General features: G+C 40.8%; 1 long non-coding RNA gene across 1 annotated transcript; it reads left to right on the plus strand.

The window, feature by feature from the left end:
• The first annotated feature begins 4,609 nt into the window (after positions 1-4,609).
• Positions 4,610-12,721, plus strand: LOC309709230. Its single transcript, XR_014277451.1, has 4 exons — positions 4,610-4,697; positions 6,423-6,455; positions 12,015-12,174; positions 12,394-12,721. It is a non-coding gene; the product is annotated as an uncharacterized lncRNA (long non-coding RNA).
• Positions 12,722-15,387: the final 2,666 nt, after the last annotated feature.

Here is a 15,387-nt window from a genome sequence, read left to right on the forward strand (position 1 = left end):
TCCCCCGCGGAGGGAGGGAGGGAGGGAGGGAGGGAGGAGGTTGGGGTCGCGAGATCCCCCGAGGGGATGGGATGGGATGGGATGGTAGGGCGGGGTCGGGGGATGCGGGTCCCCCGCGGAGGGAGGGAGGAGGTTGGGGTCGCGAGATCCCCCCCGAGGGGATGGGATGGGGATGGGAGGGGATGGGATGGGATGGGATGGCGGGCTCGGGGGGGGGGGATGCGGGTCCCCCGCCGAGGGAGGGAGGGAGGAGGTTGGGGTCGCGAGATCCCCCCCCGAGGGGATGGGATGGGGATGGGATGGGATTGGAGAGAGAGAGAGAGAGAGAGAGAGAGAGAGACAGAGAGAGAGAGAGAGAGAGAGAGAGAGACAGACAGAGAGAGAGAGACAGAGAGACAGAGAGACGTGAGTTTGACAGAGAGAGAGAGAGAGAGCGAGAGAGAGAGAGAGAGAGAGAGACGTGAGTTTGACAGAGAGAGAGAGAGAGAGAGAGACGTGAGTTTGACAGAGACCACACGTGCAAGCGTGGACGATAAAGTCTTGTAAAAAGGTGGTTGAGAAACACCCCGGCGAAAGCACAGCGCGTCGCGCGGCGAGATGATAAGAGCGTGGATGGCGGGTACTAAGCGTGTCGGGGTTACAGGTTACAGAGGTTACAGAGGCAGTGTCCGGGCGCGTGCTGTACAACAGCAACAACAACAACAACAACAACAACGGCGACAAGGTGCCAACGAGAAAGAAGAAGACGAAGAAGAAGACAATGTCACGCACTAGACCGTGGGAGCCAAAGAGCACTAAGGTCGGTACAGGCGGATCGCAATCGCCAGCGGTGTCCTCCTCCTCCTCCTCCTCCCGCTCACCATCACCGTCGCCATCGCCATCGTATTTGGCGTACGCTGCGTGGTCGGCTCCGGTGGCTCCGTTGTTGCGACCGGCCACGTTTCGCTATCGAGGGCTAGGGGTCGAGGAAGACCAAGAGCAGCAGCAGCAGCAGCAGCTACAGGAGAACTTGGAGGAGGACGAGAGCGAGGAAGAGGAGCAAGAGGCCGAGGGGGACGACAACGACGACCCGACGGCCCGAACGCTCGCAGACGAGGAGGAGGAGAGCCACTCGGAGGATCAGGAGGACGAAAACGATGGGGTGGCAGACCATAGGTATTTCGGGGAAGAGGATCGCGGTTACGAAATGGCGTCGCAACTAGAGCTGGGCGATAGAACGATAACGATATGTATCGCGATATAACTTTTACTCGATAGAGAAATTAAGCTATCGCGATAGACCTCGCCGCTCTTGTCCTCAAAAAAAAAAAAAAAAAAAAGTTCAGCCAATCCAAATTAAGTAGCGCAGAGCCGAACCAATCACAGCCGCAGCGTCACGTCGCGTGACTTGTTACGTACAGCACAAGTGCCAAGCCGCACGTGTGTTTGTTTGGGAAGCAGCCAGCGGGTAATGGAGCCAGCGCGTAATGGAGGAAATGAGTGTGCCGACTAGAAAAATCAACCGAGCGTGACCGAAGAGAAAACAGATGATGGTTCCAATGCCGGAGAGATTGTCAAACGGAAGAGCCATAGAAGTTCCGTAGTGTGAAGGTATTTCGGCTATTTCAAGTCTGACAAAAATAGAGTAGCGTGCACTGTAAATTGTGCCGAAAGCAAGTCTGGAAATACAATAAACTGGTGCATGCGTCACACTGCGCCACGTTATTGTTTCGGTGAAATGAATTTCTACAATACTGTTACTGTTAATTCTACTCTCTGCAGTGTTTAAATGCTTACATATACACACAGTTACTGTCCCTCCACACTTACGACTCGGTTCTGCTTCTATGCCCCAGCTTTGTTTACTTTTTCCCACCGAGGCTTCTAGACTTCTGATTGGCCAACATTTAGGCACGGTTAGGAATCTAGCGCCACCTGCTGCTTTGGCATGTTCATAGCAGCGTTTTCCTTCATTTCTGCCTTTATGTGTGGACGGGATTATTTTTTAAAACGAAAATGGAAAATCTCCGTTTTCAAAAATACCCGTGTACGTGTGGACGTAGCCTCAGTCTCTGACTGGAAGCGCTAATTCGTCATTCGGCTTTTGTCAGACTAAAGTAACTGTTAAAACTGTTTGAAAAGCTCAGCTATACAACAAGGAGAGATTGAGAATTTCCTTTTAGTTCTCAGTTTATTTGATATTGACAAAAGTTAGTCAGTTTTGTCTGTTCTTCTGTAAAACAAACTAAGATTTATTTTTAGAATTAATATTTTGTTTCTAAGTGGAATTGACAATTTAGTCTGTTTCGTTTGTCCTATTTTGAAACTTAAACGCTTTAGCGGCTGCCTTTTGTGTAGTTTGCAATATTTGCCTTTATTTATCTGAAAAAGTCTCATGTTCCTTAAGTACATCTACCCTGTTGAACTTATTATGGGAAATAAATATTTAAATAAAAACAAGCTGCTGATTATTTTACATTTTACTTGTGAGCAACGGCACATTTAAATCTTACAAATATAGTTATTTGGCTTATATCGTGATAGATATCGTTATCGCCTGAAATGAAAAAAACATATCGTGATATGAAAAAATCTCATATCGCCCAGCTCTATGTGGGCCCCATATGGGTTATGTTAAGTTAATATGGGCATATATTTTATGTGGGCTCAAGATTGTTTAGTATATATGGGACCCACTTAGGTTTCTCACATTAAAGCCATATGGGCAAAACCGAGTGGAAACATATAGTAGGTCCTGGCTGGGTCAAACATGGGAAACACTTCACTTGTTTCAAAATGGGAAACACACGTAGGACCCACTTGGGTTTTTCACCTGGGTTAGACATGGGCAAACACAGTCATTTAAAGAAAAGCATTTGCTGTGTGCCCCAGGTGGGGCAAAGTGAGGTAATCGGTATATATTTTTTGGTACTGATGACATAGGTGGGGCCCACCTGGTCAAACTATATGTGTCACACATGGGCAAATGCAAGTCAGACCCTGAAAACATGTCTATGTGGGCCCCAAATGGGTTGTGTTAAATTAATATGGGCATATATTTTACATGGGCTCAAGATTGTTTAGTATATATGGGACCCACTTGCGTTTCTAACATCAAATCCATATGGGTGGGCATCCAATGTAGGTCCTAGTTGGGTTAGTGATGGTAAATGTGTACATTGGTTCAAAATGGTAGCACATGCTTATGTGAGGATTCTTCTTCTGTGAAGAGCCTGAGAAAGTGTTATTTGAATAAAGGAGGATTTATTCCAAACAAGCCCATCACAGATTGCGCACAACCCAGGGAGTTCTGAAAGTCAAATTGTAAAAATAATCTCAAAAGAAAGTATGAACATAACTCTCTTTTATAACCTGCAGACGGCACCCATGTGGTACCATTCTCTAAGAAATCACCCTAACTTTAACATATTTGGCACAACCTCAGTCTATCACTTTTGCTACCCTTACGTACAGTCAGATGTTCTTGACCCTTCATTTTTGACCCTCTCAGTATTTAGCCTTGGCTAGCAAATGTACTCAAAGTCCACATTGAGACCTCAAGATGTTATGTGTTATCAGACACTACAACCCAGCTGTCAAGTGAGACTATAGGAACTTTGGTGTTTTTGAACATTCAATGTTACTCAAAACACTCTGCACACTATTCCAAATAACTGGTTTGAAACTGGTTACTTTTTAATTTTAGATTTCATTTTATGTACTTAATGTGAACTCTGCATGGTAGGCTGCATGGTGAGGCTCAGATAAGATAAAATAAGGACTTCATGATTCTTCTTAGGTAAATTCACTTGTCACAGCAGCAATAATAAGTGATTAAAACGGACACAAGAGTAGAAAAAAAGAAAAGCAAAAAATACGAATAAAAAACCTAAGATAAAAGTGAATTACACAGACAAAATCCAGATTTGGCATTTGCAAATTAAGGATTACTGGTTGTTCAAACAATTAAGACTATTTACTTGAGCAAACATGCAGTTGAGGATTTTTAGTAGATCAGACACACTCTACTGTATTAGAGAAAAGACAGTTAGTTACATGGAAGATGGAAGTTTTGGTTAATCAGATCCAGTAACGCTCCTGAAGTATATTACCGATCTGTTAAAATGTTACTCTTCAAACTTGTGCCCTCAAATTATATAACCAGAAATAATTTATATTTTCTTTGAACTAGTGGAAAGGAGAGGGAATGGGGTCTTTCAAGCAGTCACACTTCAACTGTGAAACTCCCTTGTCCTTATGGTGTATTGACACTATTGAAACTTTTCAAAACCAGTCTAATGTTAGAAGAGCTTTTAGGTAAACTGTTATTCTTCTTCTTATCATTATTATATTTTTATTAATTATATTTTTATTATGATGTTGATTTGGGTGACACTTTTTGATAAATATTATATATTACTTTTTAAAACATATTAACCATCCCTATGCTTAAAAAACTTTTAAAAATAAAATTGTTCTTTTAAACTTGTGCATTGTTTGACTTTTAAAATTTTTGTATCAGGTGTAAAACGACTTTTTAAATAAAGTTGTTTTTAATGTGAGCAGCTCCTATTGGCTCGTTTAAAAAGAGGGAGGAGCAGATTGCACCGCCTAGCGTCTAGTCTTCGCGGTCTTTTGTCTGTTGCGCCTTTTCTCTCCCTGGTGTTTAAGAACGTGGAGGACAAAAGGATACCAAAGAATCGAAAACTATGACAAAGGTAAATACTTAAAGTTTGATACGTTTTCATCAATGGTTATTTTAGTAATTTTCTATAGTCGTCCTAAACGGTATAAGGGGGAGAAGCATAACATCTTTAGCTAGCAGGTAGAACTGGGTTAATTTGCTGCATTGTCTTTGGCAAACATAATTTAAAGTTAATTAAAAAACTCTTACTGCCTATATTCTACTCAATAAAGTTCATCTTATCTTATTCTGTTTTCATTGCACCATTCTCTCTATACAGTTTTTGAATTTACACACTATAACGTACACGGCAGTTTTTTTTCTGTGCTTCTGCAACTGTTTCTTGGGTTTTCCTATAAGGTTTTTGTAATTAATTTAAAAAATTTATATTATTTTTTTGGCTTTAGTGGATTCCTGCTCAGCTAACTCGGCCATTATGCACTACCCAGTAAACAAAATGGCTGAACAGTATCTTAAATGTCTGAACATGAGCTAGTCATACCATGTTACGTAATATTCATGTGCAGTGTAGCAAGGTGATTGTTTAAATTACAGGAGTAGATGCCTGCAGCTGAAACGGTTTTCTGATCTGAATACGGTAATGTTACCAGATATGCATTGTACTATGGGAAAACGGTGGTGGATCAGTGTGTAAAAAGCCCCCAAAAGAAACACACAGCGTCTTTAGCTCAAACACTGTCTGATCACTCTCTTAGATACTGTGCTGTTCCATCTAGTTATTGGTTACTGAGAAATGTTAGGTCATTAATTAATTAAGAGAGTGCAGCTGTTCAGATCAGATGGTGAAGTAGGAAAATGCAGAACATGTTATTATAGCTGAATGCTGTGTAAAATACTAGTAATAAATCTAACTCCCATTTATGGCTTTTACTACTGTGGGGCTAAATAAAAAATTACAGACATAATGAAATCTGCTACAATTACAAAGCTTAAGTTTAAAACAATTATTATATATTAAGCATTTTTTTGCTCTTTTTTTTTTTAAATTCTTTTTGCTAATAATGGACTCAATTTTATTATCAACTTCAAAGACCTATTAAACTTTTAAACCATTAAATCCAGGAAATTAGATGCCCGTAAATGTACGAGACCCTCTTTATGTCTAGTATCCCCAAATATTTAATAATCCTTTCTAAAAGTACACAAATTTTGTTCTTTTCAATTAAATATTGCATGTTCAATGTATTCTTGAGCAGGTAAAAATTCCACTAAATTAGTTTTTGCATATTTTTAAGTATAATCAAATTTTTATAGTTTGCGAGTACTTTTAATTTGGAGATTTTGCCACTTGATTTGAAGTTTGGATAGTGCTTTATAGTAATTTGTAAATGTTTTGAACTCATCTGGCTTCTTAATAATTTAATAAAAAATTAACAAGCCATGTAATAATTTGAAAACCACTAGGGACCACTTATAAAAAAGTAATTCCTTTTTTACTTAAAGGAATTTAGGATTTATGTCTGTCAAGTCATTTGTTCTGGCATAAGTCACCATTTTGATATATCTTCCTGTGACTTTAAAGTCTGTCAGCTAGTTAGATACATTTTTGCACTGCTAGTGTTTGCTGCTTGAATTAGTCAGTTTATCATATAAACACATGCAGTGCCTTTCAAACTTTTAATTACACTGTTCATTTTGTGCATTAGTAAGAGAATCTTTTATATTGAATTATCCTGGGAAAAAACAAAAATGTTTGTATTTTCTCATGCACTTTCTTTCATTTCCTTATCACGTTTAGATTCTTCAAGATCACAAGCACCATCTTTGACATGTAAGTAACTTTCATATTATTTGTATTACTTATTATTATTATTATTATTATTATTATTTTTGAAAAGTGATGGTCTTTGGGGCATCCTTTTTTTTTATTGGTATTAAGTATATATATTTATTTAGGCACAGGAGGCAATGATCTATTTTAAAATTTAACATTTATTTAATTTTCATCTTTTATGCTAACAATAATGCCAACAGTGTTCTCTTCACTTGACCCACAACTCTGACAGTTTTGGTCCTCTGCTCTCCTCACAATTGGCTGATTTCCATCTGAGCTGCTACTGTCAACTGCATTAAACTGATTTTACATTGCCTTGTTATTCTAATCTTTATCTGCGTTTTGGACTCCAAACATTCACACCTGCTGTTAGTAACCAGAGCTCACAAGAGTGTAAGGCGTGTAGTTCAATAAAGTGATCGATGTGTTCACTAGCTGATTTCAATAAACCGGTAACTTATCAAATCCATATTTTATAGGAAGTACATTACTGATAAAAGTGGTAATAAACACGGTAACCAATAAAAATTAAAATTTCCTGTTATAAAAAAAAATACTGCTGTGAGCTCGGTTTTCTAACACCAGGTGTGAACATCTACAGTCTTTAAGCGCTGGTAAAGATTTAAAAATAAAAGCATTCAATAACATAACATTAAACACTAAATTAGTTTGATGGTGTTGACTGCAGCAGCTCAATGTTAATCAGCTGATGGTGATGGAAGCAGATGAGCGTTTTTCATCATGGTTGTTAGTGATGTGTTGGTCAAAACGAAACGGCTCTTTGAAGTGAACGACACAAGCGTGTTTTTTCTCTCTCTCTCACCCTCTCTCTCGCACTTTTTTTCGCTTCACTCTGCACGCGAGCCTTGTGCTTTGCGCTGGGAAGAGGGGGGAGGGGCGGTTGTTACACACGCAGTAGCACAGTAACAGAGCAGGAGGGAGAGAGAGAGAAAGAGAGCCAGGGACAACAACGTCACATTAGAAAGGTATAGTAATCATCCACAACTATTTTCAATTGCGGATGATAAAGGATTCAGAAAGTTTATTCATGCAGGCCCATATGACAGAGAATGTGCATCTTCTGTTTGTTTTCATATTATAATTTATATTTAATTGTGTTGTGGTTTGCAGTGTTTTGTGTTGTTTCACTTTAAATTTGTTTAAAAGGAAAAAGCTGAAAATTTAAATAGTTAAAAGTTGAAATGTAAATAGTTGTTTTTTTGTATTATATGATTTATTTATTACATTTTATGTGGAGAGAATAAATAAAAGTATATTTACGGTGGCTGCTAGAGACAAAGCACGTACAAACCCCAAAACACGTAAAAACTCCATAGCACGTACAAACTCCAAAGCACGTACAAAACACAACAGAAGTGCTCCAGGATGCTAGGCACAGTGTTGAGATTTTGTTACCTAGTGGCTACACAAGCCAGGAAGTACCAACGACCGGATTTGGTGTGTGGTAGTAACAGGTAAATGAACAGCTTTTGGAATTTTTTATGAATATATATGAGTGCTTGTGTATAAATACACAAAAAATACACATATGATTTCAATTGTGTAAATTAAGTGATCTAGATAGCTCTGTTTTGGAAGTTCAGTTGACGCTAGAAATGGGTTTTGGAGTTTGTACACAGCAAATCCAGCATGTCCAAATTAACACTGTCGGATTTGATTTCAACACTATTAAAGTGTCTATATGGGTCCACACCAGAGAGTGTTAATTTAACTCTTTTTGGAGAGTTGGTACGTTAACTCTGATTTAGTGTTAAACACCAAATCTGTCTGGAGTTGATCATTTAACACTTGGTGTTAAGAGTTTATATATTAACTCTCAAAGAGTATTTTAGTTTAACTACGTAAGAGTTATCTTCTAATTCATTCTAAAAAGTGGGAATTTTACTGTTCTGATCTTCTAGAAATTTCTTTTGGAAATAAACATTTACTAAAAAGATGCAATGGTTGTTGAAAAACATTTATTCTGAACTGTGCACCACAATTTCAAAACATTTTCTGAAAGATGTAACAGTATACATGTTCTCACTTTCATTAGAATTTTGTTTATCAAAAGGTCTGACATGGTAAATGCAAATAACAGCATTCTCATCACTTATTTCTTCAATACAATATGCATGTCCTTCATTCATCACTTTGTGGAACTTCAACGCACTTCTGCTCTCCCCCATATTCCATCTTCACAAGCATATCCTGTGCGGAGATCGAATAAAAATTAGTTGACATTAATTAATGGCACAAATAATCCAGTAAACAATTGCAGCACAGTAAAAAAAAAAAAAAGGAATCCTCTTTGAGCCATTACTTGTGTAAAGTATTTTCCCAAAAGACAAGGACACAGGCAACAGGTAATACTGAACTAAATGTAAAACCTCAACCTTTTTCATTTTTACCTAAACCGTGTGCACAAAACTCTGGAGGGATCTAAATGCTACCGTAGAACCCAGTCAGGACGTCTGCTACTGCTGTTTGCTCGTTTGTTTGTTTTTTATGGGCGATCGTTTTCAGGCTTCAAGCAGCACCATTATACCAACATTTCACATTCTAGACATTGTTTTAGGTGTATTTGACCAAAGATTTGACTGAAAATTCACATGCAAGCTTTTTTTCAAGGCTGTGGTATTTGCCTGCAAACAATACCTTTCAGCTAGCTAAAACAGAATATTATGCTATCACCGAGCAACATGGCTAATGCCTTTCACACAGCTTTGTCTCAACTCCAAAGAGCCACAGAAGTAAAAGCTAATAACAATTGAAACAATCTTTGAAAAAATGACTTACCAAGCATGGCAAACAACTCAAATATGTAGAGCAAAATGTTCTGAAACGGCTTCACTTCAGCTTCGATTGGAGCCGTGCTGGGGGCGGAGTCTGTGAATTTACTCTGTTGGTGTCATAGCCCCTCTAGGAGTTCAGAGTTAAGAGGTCAAGAGTTAATGTTTCCATTTTAACACCTCCAGATTTGACAGAGAAACACTCATTTTTAACACTCGATTTTAACTACTATCATTTTACACCTCAGAGTTACATTAAAAGAATGTGACTCTACTTAGAGTAAAATTAACTCTACTTTTGCAAGGAGACTATTAACACCAAAAAATTTAACACTTTTGAATTTGCTGTGTACATGCTTTGTCTCTAGGGGCCACCATATATATTTATATATAAACATATATAAATAAAACCACGTTTCTTTTTTTACATTAGTAATTCCTTTTGTTCATAATTTTATATTGTTGTTAATAATAAATTAATTAAAGCAACAAAACAACCTGAAGAGCCGGTTGGGAGCCGAAAGAGCCGGCTTTCTAAAAAGAGACGAAAATCCCATCACTAGTTGTGTAATATGCTGGTATTGATATGATCAAAAATGAACTGAGTTGTTTTGTATTCTATAGAAATTGTACATCTAATTAATAACAAGGCTTTCTGCTGATGTTATTAATTAAAAATTTATTGTTTTATTTTTAAGCAACAACTTTTTAGCATGCAATCAGTCCATGCTGTACAGGACAGATTTGTAAACTGTGCATACAAAAATAGACTATTTTACAAAATTGCTCTTTCAACAAATGTAAATCACAGCAGATTTTTTTTGTTGTAGGTGCACTGTCACAACTAGAAATGTGGGGGGAAGTCCTCAAAGTTGAAGGCAGAACAGGAAAATACATGGAAATAACAATTTTCCTTTAAATGGTAAATGGCCTGCATTTTTATAGCGCTTTTCTAGTCCCTAAGGACCCCAAAGCGCTTCACACTACATTCAGTCATTCACCCATTCACACACACAATCACACACTGGCGATGGCAAGCTACATTGTAGCCACAGCTGCCCTGGGGCGCACTGACAGAGCACATCAGTAAAGGTCGATCTGGATACTTGATAACTGTTGGTATAGGTATGACATGAATTTGAATCTCCATTATCACAGGTTTTAATTGGGAGGGAACATGCAGATATACAGGAGGACTATAAACAGCAATTCCTATTGCATACAACTGTTTTAGAAAATACCAACAACACTGTTAATTTATCACTTGCTGGTCTATAGACTTTACAGTGTGGATGGATGGAAAATCCATCTGGCTCCACTCTGGCTGAATTGGTGCTACAAACAACTCTGCGCTCGGCTTTCCTGGCTGTGTGTGGATTTATACTTACACATCCAAATTTTGACCCTATTTTTCTTCCTTTCAGCTGATTGGTCAATTTCATGTCAATCACCAATTAAACAATCCAATCAGAGAACATCTCCAGAAGTTGATTCTGTTCATCTGGACGTAGCATTTTCAGTGGGAGAAAATGCTGCAAGCGCTACGTCCAGATGAACAGAATCAACTTTTGGAGATTTACTTACCTGGATGATTGAGCATGCATCAAGACAATCAGAGAACAGATAGGTTTGGCTGTTGGAGGGCTGCATTACGGAGCTTCAGGTCCTGGAAGAATAAATTCCCTTTTACATACCAGACCAGCATTTTTCTTCATTAGCACGAAGGAAAACAGTCTGTGCGTGTCAGAGTTCTGTGGTTTTTGTGTCACAGGGCTTATAATATGTGTAAAAATCTGGCCAGGGACCATCACATCACACTGCTATCATATTTTTCTGTTGCTATCATGTTTCTTTTCTGAGATGTTGTTACTTTTATGACAGATGTAACGAGAAATCTTCCAGAAAGTTAAATTTTTTATTCTAATCAAATATTTGATTCTGATAACAGATAAAGATTTTTTTTTTTTACTTTTGTTCTGCTATTTCATAGTTTATACAAATTTTGGCCAATTCCTATTTATTTTAACCCTTTAGCCCCCAAAAAGTCGCCAGCGACAGGTTTTTCCAAACCTGTCTCGTCAAACCTGAGCTCTGCCAGGGGCCCAACACGCCTGGACTTTTAGAAGAAAAGAGATGTCCGAAAATAAACCACAGGGTCAAATACTTAATTTTGTTCAGTGTTTTAGAGTTATTAATTTGAATTGACTAATTTAAATATTTTATTCATGTACATTTTGATTGCCTTTAGTAAAAATGGCAAAATTTCAATTTCTTTTTTCTTTCTGTTATTAATCCTTGATTACATTCATATAGTATACAGTAGAGGAAAAAACCTACCAGACCTACCAGTTATCCTGCGTAACATTATTGGGGATAAAGGGTTAAGGAAGCGCAATAAATTTTTTTAGTTTAGCTTGTGTTTACTACCATTTTTTTTTTATCACCACACAGTAAACATTAAGTAATATGTAAAGTGTCCATTTATCCTCCATTCCGGTCCATTATCTTAAGCTTAGGCTGCTGCCCCTCGACCCAATCCGGTACTAAGTAGAGAGGCCCAGACTTCGCTCTCTCCAGGCACTTGGCCCAGCTCTTCCGGGGGAATCCCAAGGCATTCCCAGGCCAGCCGAAAAACATAGTCCCTCCAGCATGTCCTGGGTGTTCTGGGTCTCTTCCTGGTGGGACGTGCCCAAAACACCTCACCAGGGAGGCATCCTAACCAGATGCCAGTATCTAATCTGTCCTTTTTGTATGTTCCCCTCAGGTTGCCATGGTAGCAGATACAGGGGAAACAAGTGTAGACGATGCCACAAGAAGGATGATGAAATTCCTCATATCACCTGAGCTGGCTGTGGAGTACAACATGCTTGGCCGACATGGGGAAAAAAAGTTCAGAGATTTGCGTCTTTTTAATGTTGTGTATGGTAAGTTAGTTTCACTTGAGACATTTGAACTTTAGAAAACTAAACTTTTTTAATAAAGTGTTTGAAAGTGTAACTGAGATTGGTTATCATGCAATTTGTATATATTTTTTGAGGCAATAAAGTGAAATAAACATTGTTCTTTGAAAATCATCACCAAATGAAGTAAGCTAAGATTAACTTTACTTTGGCTTGCCCGTTTTTCTTCTTCTTCATTTGCAGAGGCACTGAAGAATTATTTAACATCAAAAGTCAACTTGCAAGAAGCAGAGAAGGCTCTGTCCAAGTGGTTCAGTGGAGCTAAAGACAGAGGAGGACCGAGGGCTGCAAGGGTACAAAATAGACTTACGGCTCTGTAAAAAAACAAACCCTGCTGATTCAAGATAAGCTTTTGAGTTTTCCATCTGACTTTTTCCCCATGTTGCTACAGTTCCAAATATCTAAGGAATTTTGCTGTAGTTTGACATTTCTAGTTTTTAAACGTTTACGCACTTTGGAATACAGTTACGTAAAATCACAGTTGTTGGACAAAATAAATGTGAAAAATGTTGTTTTGTGTACCCTCGTGATTTTTGAAATGGTTTTATTTACAAACTAGATTTTGTTTGCGGTCAGCCTTAATATATTTGGTGTCTTTGTGTCACAGAACCCGTATTAGCCGTCTGAAAAATTGATTTTGTGACTGTTTTACTACATGGGGCCCACTCAGTGCCAGAACTTAGTCAATTCAAACTAGAAATAAGATGCAAATACAGAACCCACTGCTAATGCCATTCCAACTTTTTAGCTCATGTTTTCCTCATGTTGTACCCACTAAGAACTTGAAAAATGGGGCCTAGGTGGGTTTCAGTGTACTTTGCCCAGTTGGGGTCCATTTAGTTCCCAGATTTTACCTATATAACACCGAGATGGGCTTATAAAATGGGGCCATTATGGAACCCGCGGACAATCCCACTTAAAACCCACTTTTTAGCCTATGTGGTACTCACATGGTACCCACAAAACAACTTGAAAGGTGGGGCCTGGGTGGGTTTCTTTGTACTTTGCCCAGTTGGGGTCCATTTAGTTCCCAGATTATACCAATATAACACCGAGATGGGCTTACAAAATGGGGCCATTATGGAACCCGCGGACAATCCCACTTAAAACCCACTTTTTAGCCTATGTGGTACTCACATGGTACCCACAAAACAACTTGAAAGGTGGGGCCCGGGTGGGTTTCTGTGTACTTTGCCCAGTTGGGGCCCATTTAGTTCCCAGATTTTACCAATATAACACCGAGATGGGCTTATAAAATGGGGCCATTACGGAACCCGCGGACAATCCCACTTAAAACCCACTTTTTAGCCTATGTGGTGCCCACATGGTACCCACAAAAACTTGAAAGATGGGGCCCGGGTGGGTTTCTGTGTACTTTGCCCAGTTGGGGTCCATCTAGTTCCCAGATTTTACCAATATAATACCGAGATGGGCTTATTAAATGGGGCCATTATGGAACCCGCGGACAATCCCACTTAAAACCCACTTTTTAGCCTATGTGGTGCCCACATGGTACCCACAAAAAACTTGAAAGATGGGGCCCAGGTGGGTTTCTGTGTACTTTGCCCAGTTGGGGCACATTTAGTTCCCAGATTTTACCAATATAACACCGAGATGGGCTTATAAAATGGGGCCATTATGGAACCTGCGGACAATCCCACTTAAAACCCACTTTTTAGCCTATGTGGTGCCTACATGGTACCCACAAAAACTTGAAAGATGGGGCCCAGGTGGGTTTCTGTGTACTTTTCCCAGTTGGGGCCCATTTAGTTCCCAGATTTTCCTAACATAACACCTATATGGGCATTTAATATGGGGCCATTACGGAACCCGCGGACAATCCTATATGGGGCCCATTTTTCAGCCCATTTCCAAACCATATGGGCCCCACATATAAATGTTGGCTGGGATAAGTCACCAAGTGCGCCAAACGGACTACGAAAGGAGCGACCAGGCGGAGGAGGCCCGCCAAACCACCAACACACCACCCTGGCGATCTCGGCGAGGGAATAGGCGAGCAGGAGGCCAATCCAGGGGTAACTGCCATCGGTGCGGAGAACCAGGCCACATCGCACGCTACTGTCCAGCACCAAGCCCACAAAGCCTGGCACCCCAGCTGCCGTTAAACTAAGGCGGGGTGGCACAACGGAGGAACTGCCCCCTGCCACCACTCTGTCCTCCGAATCACACTTGCGGGTTGGCCGGCTCGGCCAGACACGGGGACTGTATCTGGACTGTGACCTTGCCGGCACCACCTGTAGAGCCCTGATAGACACTGGATCCACGCTCTCCTTAGTACAGGCTGGAGTCCTCCCTGGTTCTGATGGCCCAATACCGCAGGGTTGGCAGCCTACTCAGCTCCACATCACCACAGTCACGGGGGAGCGTGCCAAAGTTAAGGGGGAAAGATCCCTCCCGGTGACTGTTGCTAACTGCACCGTGGACCACCAGTTCTGGCTAGCCAGCATCCAGGACCAATGCATCATTGGCCTGGACCTGCTAGCCAAATGGGAGGCCACAGTGGACGTGTCCCGAGCAATCCTTTACCTGGGCACGGAGGCTGTGAAGCTCCACACCACAACGGAAGTCCCGCTGCCTGCCTCCACCTTTTCAGCCAGCGTCAGGAAGCCTGAGGACCTGTCGCCGCTGGCGGGGGAAGGGGCCTCCCCTTCACCAGCAGTACCGCAACTGTCTGCAGAGACCAAGCAAGCTGTCGAGGACCTATACCAGAGGAGCTGCGAGGGTCTCCAGGCTGATCAGCGACGGCAGCTGCGAGAGATACTCGACTTGTTTGCCGACATCTTTGCAGCCAAGGATGAGGACTGCATGCAAACCAGCCTGGTACAACACGACATTGACACTGAGGCTGCACGGCCCATCCGCCTCCGCCCTCGTCGCCTTCCCCTTGCCAAGCGTGCCGCAGCAGAGCAGAAGATCAGGGAAATGGCAGAGGCGGGCATCATCGAACCCTCAAACAGCCCCTGGGCAGCCCCGGCTGTACTGGTTCGGAAAAAGGATGGTACCTGGCGGTTTTGTGTTGACTATCGTCTACTCAACAGCATCACACGCAAGGACTCCTACCCATTGCCCCGGATTGACGATGCCCTCGACGACATTGCTGGGTCCTGCTGGTTCAGTTCCCTCGATTTGCGCAATGGCTACTGGCAGGTGGAGCTG

The sequence above is a fragment of the Aulonocara stuartgranti genome (assembly GCF_965226115.1).
Source record: "Aulonocara stuartgranti genome assembly, chromosome: 6".
Classification (NCBI taxonomy): domain Eukaryota; kingdom Metazoa; phylum Chordata; class Actinopteri; order Cichliformes; family Cichlidae; genus Aulonocara; species Aulonocara stuartgranti.